Below are 15,663 nucleotides of genomic sequence, written 5' to 3' on the forward strand. Positions count from 1 at the left end.
CTTCCTTCTTTTTGAACTTCATAAGATTTGTGAATTTTTTCATGTGTATTTGGACCTTTGGGGGCTAGTATCTGCTTATAAGTTAGTACATACCATGTGCGTCATTTTGTGATTGGTTTACCTCACTCAGAATGATACTTCTCATTGTCATCTCTTTGGACATCAAATGCAGTCACAGAAATGAAGGATCCTGAATAGTGTCATACACGCTCAAAATGCCAGCTCAAAAGAGAAGCAGAGGCAGGTGGCTTAAGTAATATACTAATATTCTAAAATATTTTGTCTATATAAGAATATACACATAAATAAAAAAAGACCTTTTAACATACACAGACAAGTTATGATATCTAGTTGATTATGTTTATAATATAAATAATGGGTTTACTAAAATAATCTATATATTATAATGTGCAGTTTTTAAATATGCATTATACTTATTTTACTTACATGCTTATTAAAATCATATATACATAATCATATATGATTTATAATTGATGGAAGCATTAAGATTATTCTGAAAAATGCTGGAGAAAACAGCTATACTTGCAAGGTAAACTCACCAGTCACCAATAAGAGAAAATTTTGAGAGGATACTCTCAAGTTTTTAAAAATATTTACTTTTCTTTATCTTATTAGTTACAATCTTGACTTGTGGAGACAGAAAGTAAGACTTGGAGGTGCTAATGCTCAACACGTCTCACCATGAAATGTCTTAAGAAGGTTTCCAGCCAAGCATTTCCAATACTCTTGCCCTGATCAATTTTACCCATTGGGCTCAGTGGAGTTAGCAAAACCAGAGGCCATTCAACTGATTGGCCAAAAGTAAATAAGCTTCAGGCCCAGCTGAGAGGGAAGAAATCAGTGATTTCCTGGATGCTGTTACATTCTAGTTTATTTTCACCTGAAAGTTTACAGAGACCTCTCTCTCTCTCTCTCTCTCTCTCTGTGTGTGTGTGTGTGTGTGTGTGTGTGTATGTGTATATATACACAAATCTATATCTCTTTTGCTAGATATAAATATAGATATATAGATTTGTGTGTGTATGACAGAAAATATTGAATACCCAATTTCATTATTGTTATTTATCTGGATACTCTGAATGTTCATGTGGTAATTCAAGTAAAATTACCACATGTTTTTTGAATCATCTTTACCCAAGAGAAGAAAATGAAGATATACAAAAAATAAATATTTTCCTGAATGAGACTATTTGTATTCTGTTACTAACTTTATATTACAAATATTGGTTAATTAATTTTACCATAAACAAATTGATGTCAAAGCACAATGGAAATAACATCAAAATGGCTTGTTTGTTTCATGCAGTCTGAAGTTTTCTGACTGACACACAAAATCTGATGCCACGCGAAAAGCAAAATTATGTTTTCACATCTAACTTCTGCCAAATATCATCAATAGATGTGATTGAACTTGTTATTGATAGTTTCTCGATAAATCCATAAGTATACTCATATTTTATTGGCTATTTATTTATACTTTAAATGTTATCCCCCCTTCTCAGTTTCACCTCCAAAAACCCCATATTTTTCCCTCTTCCCACTGCCTCTATGAAGGTGCTCCCCCATTTGCCCACTCATTCCTGTCATAGTGCCCTAGCATTCCTATACACTGGGTCATCAAGCCTCCACAGGACCATGGGGTTCGCCTCCCAGTGATGCCGATAGGACAGTCCTCTGCTATGTATTCAGCTGGAACCAAGGTTCTCCTCATGTGTACTCTGTGGTTGGTGGTTAAGTCCCTAGGAGCCTTTGAGGTCCTGGTTGGTTGATATTCATGCTCTTCCTATGGAGTTTCAAACCCTTCAGCTCCATCAGTCCTTGCCCTAACTTTTCCATTGGGATCCCCATGCTCAGTCCAATGTTTGGACATGTGCATCTGCATTTCTATTGGTCAGGATCTGGTACAGCCTCTCAGGAGACAGCTTCTATACCAGGCTCCTGTCAGCAAGCAGTTCTTGGCATCAGCAGTAGTGTCTGGATTTGGTGACTGCATGTGGAATGGTCCCAGGTGGTCCAGTCTCTGGAAGGCCTTTCATCAAACTCTACTCCACTCTGTCCCTCTATGTCCTTTTGATAGGAGGATTTCTAGATTAATATTTTTGATGTTGGTGGTAGCCCCATCCCTACTGGTACAATTCTGCCTTCTATACCCATTCTCTCTCTTGGGTCCAGTTACTAGGATTTTACATTTGTGTCAGCATTTTAGAATTTTTTATTAAGAAAATAATATTTGTCATCTATTCATTTTTGTTTGGATTACTTCTTATGAATTGCTTGGACAAAACATATAAAATGCTTTTATATATTTGCTTTTAGCTGAAATACTCTTATGAGGAATGATTGCAATTTTCTCAGATTTAAACAGCCTCTACAATGTCCATACATGATGTTTTTGTCAGTTGATTGTGGCCTACCTGAAGTATAGATGATGCTTTCTACATGCTTCTATTACTGAGGGTGTTCGCTAAGAAATACTAAAAGGACATCTGGCAAGTTTACCTCTTGCTATGCAATTTCTCTGAGAAGTACAGTGTTGAAATTATAGTTAACCAATGGTCTTGATAAAGCAAAGGATTTGAGTTAACTGTTGGTCTAACCAATGAGAAGCTCATTATCCATGGAGACAGAACTAGAATTAACAAAATATATAAAAGAAAATCATATGCAAAAGCTATGACTTATTTAAATATGTACAGGGCAAGTCCTGATACCATTGTGATTCAACTAGATAATTCTCATATTTCGAAAGCCTTCATTTGGAGGAGTGAATAAAAATGGTCTCTGTACTCTCCTATCAAATCAAGGAGATAACATAGTCAAGGGCAATCTTCAGTGATAACCATGTAGATTTTGTGGGCTCTGGTCCATATTCTGCAACACCAGACTACTAAAATGTCAATTTGTGGTCAACCTTCCTCCATCAGCAGTTATATTTCTTAATAGTATTGCATCATTGAGTATATCTTACAAGATGGGAAATTGCTGCATTTATAGGTTTTACAACTGTTCAGGGCTATTGATCACTTAGCAATTTTATGTGCAAATGAGAAGAGAGAAATATATAGTAATCCCATGCCATCCACACATAGAGTGTCTCTACATCTCAATAATCTCATCAGAATAGTACATTTGTTCCAACCCATAAATCTATATCAATACCATTCAGGGATTGCCATTTCTATTAGAGTATCCTTATGAGTTTCAACAAATATATTATTACAAATATAGCTTTCATAGAAATTTTTATTATTCTGTGTATGTGTGTGTATGGGCACATGTGCATATTCATGTACAAATATTACATACCATGGTATGGTGTGCAATCCAAAAGCAGTTTTCAGGAACCATTTCTCTTCTCTCAGCATTGATGAACTATAAATAAAATCCATGTCAATATGCTTTGTGGAAAGTACATTTTAGTCACTAGTTATTACTTTTTCACAAAAAAACAGTAGTTCATGTTTTCAAATTTAAAGATAAATTCAGCTCATTTACCTATGCAGAAGCAGTATGACAATTTAATAATTATACTGTGCAGTGATTAAATAAGACTTCCTATCACCATGTCATAACACTTAGACTGGAATACCCAAACTTCTATTTCTTTACAGTTTATAAAATAGACTTTTAAAAATAATAGTCGGCATAATATCCTGCATATATTAAGAAGCTACAAATATAGTTCTGTGAACATGTGCAGCCTTATTTTGACATGCAAACTAATGTTTGCATCTCTCGGGATCATTTACTCTTAGTCATTCAAAGACACATTATAAGTTTGCACAAGTGGATCCATGTGGTATTTGAATTTAAGCCTTTGATTTTTTTCCCAGGTGAAACAATGTCCTGTACCACAATTTGCTTGCAGCAAATAAAAAGTTGTATTCTGCTTATGCCTTACTAATCTCACTTGGAGAATGTTTTCCACCTAAGTTAAATCAGCACATCTGAGATAAGTTTTTACTTCCATGATTACTGTACAACCCCTGCTTACTCTACTTTATTTAAAATAGATTACTGTTGTTTCAAACCATGTGTTCATTGGGAGGTGAATGAATGAACAAAATTTGGTGGATTTGCATTACAAATATTATTCAGCAACAAACCACACAGCATGCCTTGTATTTCAGACATGTTCAGAAGTTCAGAGAACAGTATAATGAACACTTGCATTTCACAACTCCCAAGATTCCTCACAATGCCAGTTTTTATTCATGGATTCACTTATTAGCCTTACTAGGTAAACTGCAAGAAAATATTAGATAATAGAGCTAAACATTTAAATATACACAATATATTAGAAACTGAGAAATTACAAAATAATATGTATTCCTTTAAAACTCAGCAAATATAGAACTACTACCTACAATTCCACAATATGCTGCTGCCTTCCAAATTGCTCAGTCTGACCTAAGATACAAATTCTGCTATTGAATTTATTTTGTATAATTTTCTCTTTAGTAAATATTTTCACATGATATGTTTTATCATTTCCCCTTCCTCTCATTTTTGCATAACTTTTTGTGTCTCTACCCTTTCCTTTTGATGTTTTCCCTCTATTTATAAACATACAAGACACAAAAATATCCAACAATCAAAACAAAATAATCACCACAACAGAACAGATCATCAAGAAGACAAAAATCAAACAAATAAGCAAAATACCAATGAAAAGTATCTACTCAGAACAAAATTAAACAAAATGTCCATAGTTCTTTTTGTTTTGGGCAAATAAACCCAGATATCAAGTCTAACATGTAATGTCATATATATATATATATCTCCAGTGATATCCCATTGAAACTGAAAACTATTCCTATATATAGATATATATATAGCTATATCTACATCTATCTATCTATATCTATATTTATATCTATATCTATATTTATGTCTATAGCTATATCTATGTCTATGTCTATATCTATATCTATGTCTATGTCTATGTCTATATCTATACCTATGTCTAGATCTATATTTATGTCTATATCTATATCTATATCTATCTATCTATATATATATATATATATATATATATATATATATTTTATATATCTTCAGTGATATCCCATTGAAACAAAAAACTGATCTTCCCTTTGCCAAAAAGCCATTATTAAAGTATCTTCCTTCCTTAATATTGGGATCTTGTGTTCCTATCCTCTCTTTCAGGCTTGTAACTTTCTAAATCTTGTGATTTCCTGTGTTTATTCATGTAGTTGTGTGAGGAACATTGTTTTTTTGAGTCATCTTTTGCCCTGGGTTTTACAATCTTTTCATCTCTTCCTCATAAATCCTTCACCCTTACTAATGGGTGTATTAGTCTGAAAAGTACAGAATATCCAAGATATGTTCTACAGAACTCAAAAAGTTTAACAAGCTGAAGGGCCCAAGTGAGGATGACTTCATTCCACTTGGGAGGGAGAAGAATGCAACCACAAGGGGGGATAGGGAGGTACTTGGGAGGAAAATGGGACAAGGGAATGGCAGGGGGAGAAATAAGAGGAATGTGATCTGAAATTTGGTAGGAGAATAGAGCCGAAGCCCTGAGTATCAGAACAAAGAATCTGATAGAGAACTAATATACCTTATATACAAAGAATTCAAGAAATTAGACTCCAGAGTATCAAATGATCTATTAAATATGGGGAACAGAGCTAAACAAAGAATTCTCAAGTGAGGAATATCAAATGGCTGAGAAGCACCTAAAGACATGTTCAACATCTTTAGTCAACAGGGAAATCCAAATCAAAACAACACTGAGATCCACCTCACAGCTGTCAGAATTGCTACGATCCATATCTCTGGTGACAGCAGATGCTGACAAGGATGTGGAAAAAAAGGAATATTCCTTCATATTACCTGGTGAGATTACAAGTAGGCACAACTAGTCTGGAAAGAATGGAGCGGGCAACAACCTCAGGAGGTAGTATGTTGGGAGAACTCTCCAGAATATTCTAGAGACCTGGGAGGTGAGAGACTCATCCAACTCAAAGTGAAGGACCCTAGATTAAATGCTATGCAGTGTGGAGGGTGTGGAGAGGGAACTTTTAGATCCTGCTTCCAGCAGAAAGACAGGTGTTAATTGAGGGATGGGGTTGCTATCCCAGTCAAAACTCAGACCCATATTGTTCCTGTTAAAAAGAACTACAGGGATGGGAATGAAGAAGAACCTGGGGAAAAGTAGACTCAGTGGCATGTCCAAAGTGGGATCAAGCTCAGAGGGAGGGCCCAAGGCCTGACATTATTACTGAGGCTGTGTGGTGCTCAGAAAAAGAGACCTAACATGACTGCTCCCCAAAAGACCTAATAAGCAGCTGAAAGAGTCAGATTCAGGTATTTGCTCCCAGCCGATGAACAAAAGTTCATGACCCATGGTTGAATTAAGAAAAAGCAGGAAGAAGCTGAGGAAGAGGTTTACTTTGTAGGAGGACCAGCAGTCTGAATTAACGTGGACCCCCGAGATCTCTAACACTGAATGACTAACCAGGCAGCACACATCAGCCGACATGAGACCCCCAACACATATACAGCAGGAAAATTGCCGGCTCTGGATTCAGTCAGAGAAGATGCTCTTAACCCTGAAGAGACTGGGTGACCCAGGGAGTTTAGTTGTCTGGTGGGGTATGTAGGGTGGGGACATTGCCCTATAGACAGGAGACAAAGAGGAGCTATGGGATGTGGAAAAGATAGAGAGTAGATTGGGTGGGGAATAAACTCTGGAGTGTAAAATAAATGAGAAAAAATAAACAAATTCCTTGAACCCTGAGGTGAATAGTTTAATGAAGACACCAATATGAGGGTGACTAGTCAGAGATGTCCCGCTATCTGCATATTGTTCTGCCAAGAGTATCTGTGTTAATAGACTGCATAAATCTCTTTTGATGTGGGATGAGCTTGTATATATATATATATATATATATATATATATATATATATATATATATATATATATATATATATATATATATATATAATTGGGAGTATTTCTTTCTTGTTCATTTCACAGAATGATAGTATTAGTTTTCCCTTAAACCCATTACTCATCTAGTTAAGTTGTTAACCACTTTTCGAGAATGAGGCCCATAGAGTGGGCCTTAAAGTCTATCTAAATATGATTATTTACTGCCATAGTATGTGCCCCACTCCTATGTCATATCTTAAGGTAAGTTTGTACCTGGGTGATAAGCATGGTTCCCTTTCTCCCCTGGTAGATTGCAGAGTGCCTTTCATAAAGGTGAAAGTTCTAGCTAGGACCCAATTTGAATACTTTACATTTAATGATATAAATAATTGCTGTTTTCAGCAATACGGCCGTAACAGCAGGCTGTTAATAGCAATCAATATTTCTGAAGATAGTTTGTGAGAGTTTAGCATTTTTATGGGGCTCTTTGGCTAATGACTCAATGAAGGGGAACCCATCCCCGCTACTGGTGTTTTTGCACGGTGGTATAAGATGATTACTTGGAACACATTTCTATTATTAGGTGGCTCATTTTCTTAGATGTATTCAATTTAGGAAGCCTCTATGGTGAGAGTTTCAGTGTTTTGCTTTTCAAATGGCCTTTAGCTTTTATGTCCCCCTCCACATTAATTTCTTTACTGATTTTAATTTTAAATTGATAATCCTTAGTTCACATTATAAATGTGTGTGTGTATATATATATACACACTATTATAAATTTCTGGGTATTTTTGTTGCTCAATCTTAGTTATTGATAACATTGATTGAATAGGCAAGTGCCTCAAAGATTAGAAAAACATGAACTAGTGTGTAATGGAGAGACTGAGTGAAAAGAACATTGAATTAAAATTGAAGGCCTTCCCTGGATATGAATGGTACAACTCTTAGGCTGAGAGCACAGGTAATAGAATGAGATACATAAAGAGTAAAGCCATCTAATTCTGACAGCATTTTCTCCCTCCTCTTTCGGCTACACTTTGTAGGTTATTATCCTCAAACACTCTTTTCAGGCCTCAATCAACTGAACTGAAATCTTTGAAATCAAGTCCAAGGACATGTCTTCAGCTTGAAGCTGTTTGTGTGCTATTTGTTACATCAGTTAAAAAAAAAAAAAAAAAAAAAAAAGAATGTGACTGGCTTATGTTTCAATTTGACTGGATTAGAAGTTGTCTGCACAATTTTGTATAGATCAGTTCTGCTATGTTTGTGTGACTGTTGTTTAGGTGTGATGAGTCTGTGGGAAAGTTAGTGATATAAAAAGATCAACATTGCACGATGAGCTTAATGTCAAATGAGATTACATCACACAACAGAATGTAGAGGGAAAATGCACATTTGTATGCACACTTGGATTTTTATGACTAGGTGTGTTTTGAGTATTGTTATAACCCGCTGATACCTGACCCCCGTGTCTTTATGCAGGTGAATAGAATCTCATGTAAGGAACTCTCCAAAGAGCACCCAGGCTTTCAGCTTTAGGCAGTGATATATCACTATCGCTATTAAACTGGGGATTCTAGCTTCTTAGAGTCAGCAGCTTTTAGTTTCCCCAATTCTATGGCCTGCAGATTGGCCATTTGGGGACTATCAAAGTTCTGATTGTATAAGCAATCTAATTAATCCTGGCTTATAAAGATGTATGAATCTTTATTGGTTGTTTTCTTTTAAAGAGCCCTGAATAATTTAGCACATGCATTAAATACCTTCATAATGTTGTACCATTATTATCGCTATCTATCTTCATCATATTAAATGGAAACTGTATTTATTACATGTATTCTTTTGTTCTTTTTCCTCTCTTCTAATCCGTTGACAACCATAGTGTATAATGTCTGAATTATTTTGTCTCCTCTAGCTACCACACGAATGTACAATTCTCAGCAACTCATAGAAAAACTGTTTCCATGTGATTAAAAATCAAAATCCAGATTGATATGATTAAGGAATATTTATTGACTTTGAAAGAAAGCTATCTTATGTGACTATTATGGATATATTGCTAAGATTTCTGTTATTTTCTCTTTAATTTAGAATGTTTGGAGCACGGTTATGTGTCTTAGAGAGATCACTAGTTGGTTGACACTTTATACACCAAAGTTAAAGACAGCATTGATTTTATTTTTTAATCAGATTTACTTTTATGTGAGAGACAGTTTTAGACTGGCTTAATTCTACTCATCCTGTGGCAAATTCTCTTTGACTTCATGACCATAAGTGAAAGATTTGCTGTTTGCTGGGATTTACTTGTGCTTCCTTGTATCTTCAGCTCTCTGAGTTTTGCATCGATTGTCCCTGTGCTTCACAATGTGTCAGATAACAGAATTCTGTTGTGGACTGGTACAGCCAAGTCTGAAACAGAAGTCTTATCACTGTGTTATTCTTTTAGGTAGATTCAATTAGAAATTAGTTGAGCTATGCTTAAAGAACTACACTGTGTGTGTTAGTATAATCTCTCCATTTGAGAAGAGATATACAAACATACAACTATTTCCTGTGTTCCTATAAGCAAGTGGCACTTCAATGTCAGTCAATGGGGCTACTATATATACTCCAGTTTATGGAGAAGAGATGTTTAATTCGAATTAGAATTTTAGTTCTAAGCATAACAGTTCACTTTTATGCACTTATCAGGGGCAAGACAAAAATGTTCTCAATTTGTAAATCTGAGGAAGAAACTGCATTGTAGAGAAGAGAATGTAGAAGAATAAAACAGAGTAATGAACACGCCTTTTCTGGAAGAATGACAACTGCATTAGAGTTAGAGATTCTACCACCTCACACTTTGTAAGTAATACATCATTGATCAGGACGTTATCTCAGGAAACACTGGAAGTTTCCTATGGTACAAATTATAGCAGCAGATATCATTTCAAAGAGAACACTGAAAAATATATTCATTTATGCCTGGTGCCTGTGAGCTATAAGTGGAGCAGAGGAGTTATTTCAAGTGTCAGGCTTAGCTACGTCATTGAAAATTTTTCTGGTTAAAAAACGAAAATGTTCTTTAACGTAAAATGTTCTTCTTTATTTTGATGTGAATTTTGAAAAACAGAATAATCAGGAATGGAAACGAAATGATTCAGTGCAGAGCTTCTGCCATAAAGAATGCATCCTAATGACCAAGGGCATTAGAGCTGTCTGTATTTTACTTGGACTTCCACAGTAGAACTATTTGTGATTGATTTATCTCAACTAGTATGAGTTTTCATCATTTAATAGACATGGAAAATAATTAGGGCTGTGTGCATTTTACATTTTAGGGATGTATTGGCCATTTTAATTTATTATCTTTCATTTCTTCCATTAGGCTTGCATTATTTGAAGCATTCATAGAACTAAACTATAAATATTGATAATATTAACTTAACTTCTCCAAGGACTGCTAGTGTCTGATGCCCATCTCCCTGCAAATGCTATGCTACTTCATATCTACCAAATCCCAGTGGTACTATCCAAGTGCACAAGGATAGACGGCCACTCACTGGAATTGGGTAATCTAACAGTGCTATGTCCAAAAATTGACTCCCTCACCCAAAGGAACTTTCCACTGCCAATTATTTTACCTATAGCCATGTGGCCTTTTCAGGTAACCCTCTTCAAACCAACCAAAAGTTTTGATTGCATTGATCTTGTATAGGCCCTGTGCAGGTACCCTTTTTTCTTGAGAGCTAATGTATGCAAGTGCCAAGCCATGTCCATAGGTTCAGCATTGTACCAGCCTAACCCTGTCTAAAGTCCTTTTCTTCCTCTTCCACTGCTCTTTCATAAGGCTCTATATGCCATAAAATGTAGGGATTTTATGTTGGTGAGGATTTTAGATAGATGACACATCTACAGCTGTGTCATTTATATATAGCACTTTGGTCAGTTACCACAATCCTCTGTACAAAGCGTACTGACCAAATTGGAGAGCACATACACTTATGAATACAAATTTAAATGTTTTGAAGAAAGTTTGATATCTTCACCATTTAGACAAACAATAGTAGTTCCCCACTATCCACACAGCCACATACTACACACACACACACACACACACACACACACACACACAAACATACAAACACACACAAAGAAACATACACACACATACACACAGAAAAACATAAACAGACACACACATGCACATATACATGCTCATGCACACATACACATGTATACACACACACACACACACACACACACACACACAAACACACACACACACACACACACACACACACACACATAGTTTCCCAGTCTAAGTTCTCGCTAATTATGAGCATTTGCTCAGGTTTACAATACAAGTAGGAAATTCTGCCAGTGGAGTCATATACATAGTCAATCAGAAAACTGATATAGACTCCCATAACTCTAGGTCTCTATTGAACTAGTGCTCAAAATTTCTCAAGCATTTTTTTGCTCTGGAAACCTCCACAGCACCCATTTTTTTGGCAAATTCAATATTCGTTTCTATACATTCTGCATAAAAACTAAGTGGTATCTTCAAAAGTAGCATAGTATCATCTTATTATGTTGGATACCAAGAGCAAAGAGAATGTCCTGTGTTGTTTTGAGTGTTTCTGAGGGTTTCTCAGGAAATAGATTGTAGGAAATAGTCTACATTTTCATTTAATGACTCATGCTTACTGATAGCAACTTGTCCAAATGTATGAGATACTTATTTTCAAACTCTTCTAAAAATCATCTTACATTTTTAATTGTCTTTACAAACTTTCATCATCTATTCTTAGTATGGAATAGCCCACCTCTAGACTTTCTTCTGTGTAATCTCATATCAACAATTAAATTATATCATCCTTTTTTTTCATGTCACCTGGGTTCTGCAATCCATTCTAATTAAATTTTTCATGGGTTTAAAAATAGGTTTCATGAATCTTCATTGTGCTTAAACCTGTTAATATCTTATCTCCCAACTCACCACTCCTCAATGTTTGAATATTTTTAATAAAGTATTCCTCACGGAATAAAGAAACTCACTGCCAGTGAACTATTTATAGTTTCTTGTTTGTAAATGTTTTTCAGGTTAAATATTAAAAATATAAGTTTTAAGCTTAGAATGAATACTTGAAGAATATTTAGTACTTGCTTGTCCAGGTCTGGGTAACATCACTGTCATTATTTTTATTTCTATACATTTATCGAATTTTTAATGTTAACCTTCTTTATAGTTTACTAATATTCATCAGTTATAAGTTGATGGGCATTTTGCTTGATTCAATTACCAAACATTTATAAATGCAAAATGAATGAGAAGGGATGGAAGTCCATCTCTGCACAAGAATGCACAGTCCTTTCTCTATATGTCACAGAGAGATGCTATGAGGTAATATGACACTTCTATTCCTACAAGTTTGAGAAAACCTCAAAATGATTTTCAAAATGCCTTTACTCCTTTTCTCCTTCCCACTAACAGAATATTGAAGTTCATTTCCTTAAATTAATAGCAGTATTTGTAGTCACTTGTTTACTTTTTGTGGCTATTCAGATTGTGTTGAGATAGATTATTTAAGTTGCAATCGACTTGATTAGCAAAAGTATTGAACATTTTTAAATATCCTTTCTAAACATTCATCTCTATAGGTCTCAAACCTTTGTATTCAGTAACAATAATCTTTCAGAAAATTGGATACAGTGCTGCCTGAGGACCCAGCTATACTACTTCTGGGCATATATTCAAAAGACACTTTAACATATAACAAGTACACATACTCCATTATGTTCATAACAGCCTTATAATAGCCAGAAGCTGGAAAGAAAGCAGATGTTCTTCAAAAGAGGAATGGATACAGAAATTGTGGTACACTTACACAATGGAGTACTACTCAGCTATTAAAAACAATGACTTCATAAAATTCTTAGGCAAATGGATGAAACTAAAAGCTACCATTTTGAGTGAGGTAACCCTGACTTAAAAGAATACACATGGTATGCACTCACTGATAACTGATAACTGAATACTAACCCCAAAAGATCAGAATACCCAAGAAACAATTCACAGATAATTGCAAAGGAAGGCTTTGCCTGGCATCAATGGGAGGAGAGGCCTTTGTTTCAGTGAAGGCTCCTTTTCCCAGTGTAGGGGAATGACAAGGCACTGAGGTGGGAGTGGGTAGTTGGGAGTGGGAGCAAGGGGAGGGGGAAGGGATAAAGAAGAGGAGGAAAAGGGGATAACATTTGAAATGTTAATACACAGAATATCCAATAAAAATTATAAAAAAGAAATGTTCAACCTCCTTAATCATCCAACTCTGAGATTCTACCTCACCAACAAAAAAAGTGCTATTCATTCTTTTTTCACACTAATTTTAAGAATTCTCTGTATTCCTAAAATACTGTTAACTTCTCATATGCCCAGCAGACAAATATTTTCTCCATTTTTGGGGTGTCCTTTTCTTTCAGTTAAGTGTTTTGTTGGCTTTGAGAAACCCTTTTTATATTTTTAGTGTTTTGGGCTCCTACTGTCATTTATTGTTTTTCCTTCACTATGGAATTTTTCATCAGTAATTTCATACCTGTGTTTTCAAAGTGAAGCACATTCCAACCGTTTCAAATAATTTGTTTTATCTTAAGGTCCTTGGTCTAATTGGAGTTGAATTCTAAAGCATTCTAAAATATAGAAGATTGTGGTCAAGTTTTCATTTTTCTGCATGTTGGAATCCATGTTTCTAAGCAGAACACCTAACACCTATAATGAGGACAGAGGAGAGTGTGTAGGGTTTGGTTATTTCTTTCCAGCATTTGGGTTCTTTGGGTTTGGCCGCAAACACCTTTATCCACCAAGGCATATCACTGTTTTAGAATATTTGATTTTCCCTCCTCATGTCTGAATTACACATTGAGTCAAATATACTATTTTTTAGATTCATCCATTTATTTTCAGTAATGTCTCATTGTATAAATACACTATAATTTCATTATCCCTTCATTTGCTGCACACAAGCTTATTCTATTTTCTTGTTTGTATGAATACGGCAGCAATAGTCATAGATGTGAAAGTACTTCTAAAGATAAATTTTGAGCTCCTTGTGAATTACACAGCTAGGTTATAAGTATGTTTTAAATATTGAGAATACATTTTTGCCTAAGTGGCAAATGTATGTAATAATTATGCTCACTAACAGTTAACAAGGACTATACATATCTCACATCTTTGTAAGCCTATTTTGTCTGTTTACTTTGTGTATTTTTATTTTATTCATGTATTTTTATTATTTGTTTTAGTTTATTTTCTGTAGTCTAGTTATTGCCACCTCCTTGTCCCTTTTCCCATAGTTCTTTATCTCATCCCCCTTCCCCCCTTTCTCCAAGAGGATGTCTCCACCACAACCTCTGCTGCTACTTGACTGCATTCTCTGGGGCTTCAACAGGGCTATGAGCATCTTCTCCCACCTAGGCCAAACTGAGCAGTCCTCTGATATATATGTGTCTGGGGCCTCAGATCAGCTCCTGTGTGCTGTTTGAGAGATCTGAGGGGTCCAGGTTAGTGGAGAATGCAGGACTTACTATGGAGTGGCCCTATAACTCTTCAACTTCTTTCAGCCTTTTCCTAATCCAACCGCAGGGGTTAGTGACTTCAGTCCACATGCTAGATGTAAATATCTGCACCTGACTCAGCAGCTAGGTGGGCCTCTCAGAGGACAGTCATGCTAGGCTCTGTCTGTAAGCATGCCATAACATCAGTAACAGTGTCAGGCCTTGGAACCTCCCCTTGAGATGGATCTCAACTTGGTCCTGGACCACATTTTGTGAGTCTCTTCTCCATTTTTGTCTTTGCAGTTATTTTAAACAGGAACACGTCTAGGTCAGAATTTGTGACTGTGGGATGGCAACGCCATCCCCCCCACTTGACACCCTGTCTTTCTACTAGAAGTGGACTTTACAAGTTCCCTCTTTCCACTGTTGGGCATTTCATCTAAGGTCCCTCCCTTTGATTTCTGAGAATCTCTCACCTCCCAAATCTCTGGTACATTCTAGAGGGTTCCCCCAAAATTTGAACTTCCTTAATATCTAAAAAAAAAAATTAAATGTTTATTGGATGTTTATATTTAATTCTTGAAAACACATGCTTATTTCTTAACCATTTTTTATTGATACTTTGGATATTTTCTAAGATCAGGCTTTATCATTATTAATGTATATGAGATATTGATTCCTTGTCTAAAATAGAGCTGGTAAATATTTAATTGTGTACATTTCATTATTTGCTTTCTTGATAGTTTCTTTTGAAACAGACAAATATCTGACAAAGGTAACAAAGAATTAAACTGGAACAAAAAATAGATTATTCAATACTTGGTGCTTGAAAATCCCGATCGCCAAGGCTAGAAAAATAAAATTTAAATTTCTATCTCTTAGATTACACAAAAGTCAAACTAAGTATACAGTGTGGATAGTGCTGTTATCAATATAAGTTTCTCACAATTTCAAAATATAGAACTAAAATCATTATTAAACGTGTGTAGAAATAATTATATCACCTGTAGCTGTCATTATCAGAGTTGAAAACATACTACTCTCGTCAGAGCCACTGGAGGATACTCGTACAGAATAACAAGTCTCATTCTCAGATTTCTTGGATTTTAAATAATTATGGTTGCAATATCCTAAAAATCTAATTGCTCGGCTTTTATTCATTAAGTCATGATTTTGAAAGGCACAGGCACCAATGCATAGTAATA

Source organism: Micromys minutus (assembly GCF_963924665.1).
Source record: "Micromys minutus genome assembly, chromosome: 28".
In the NCBI taxonomy this organism is placed as follows: Eukaryota; Metazoa; Chordata; class Mammalia; order Rodentia; family Muridae; genus Micromys; species Micromys minutus.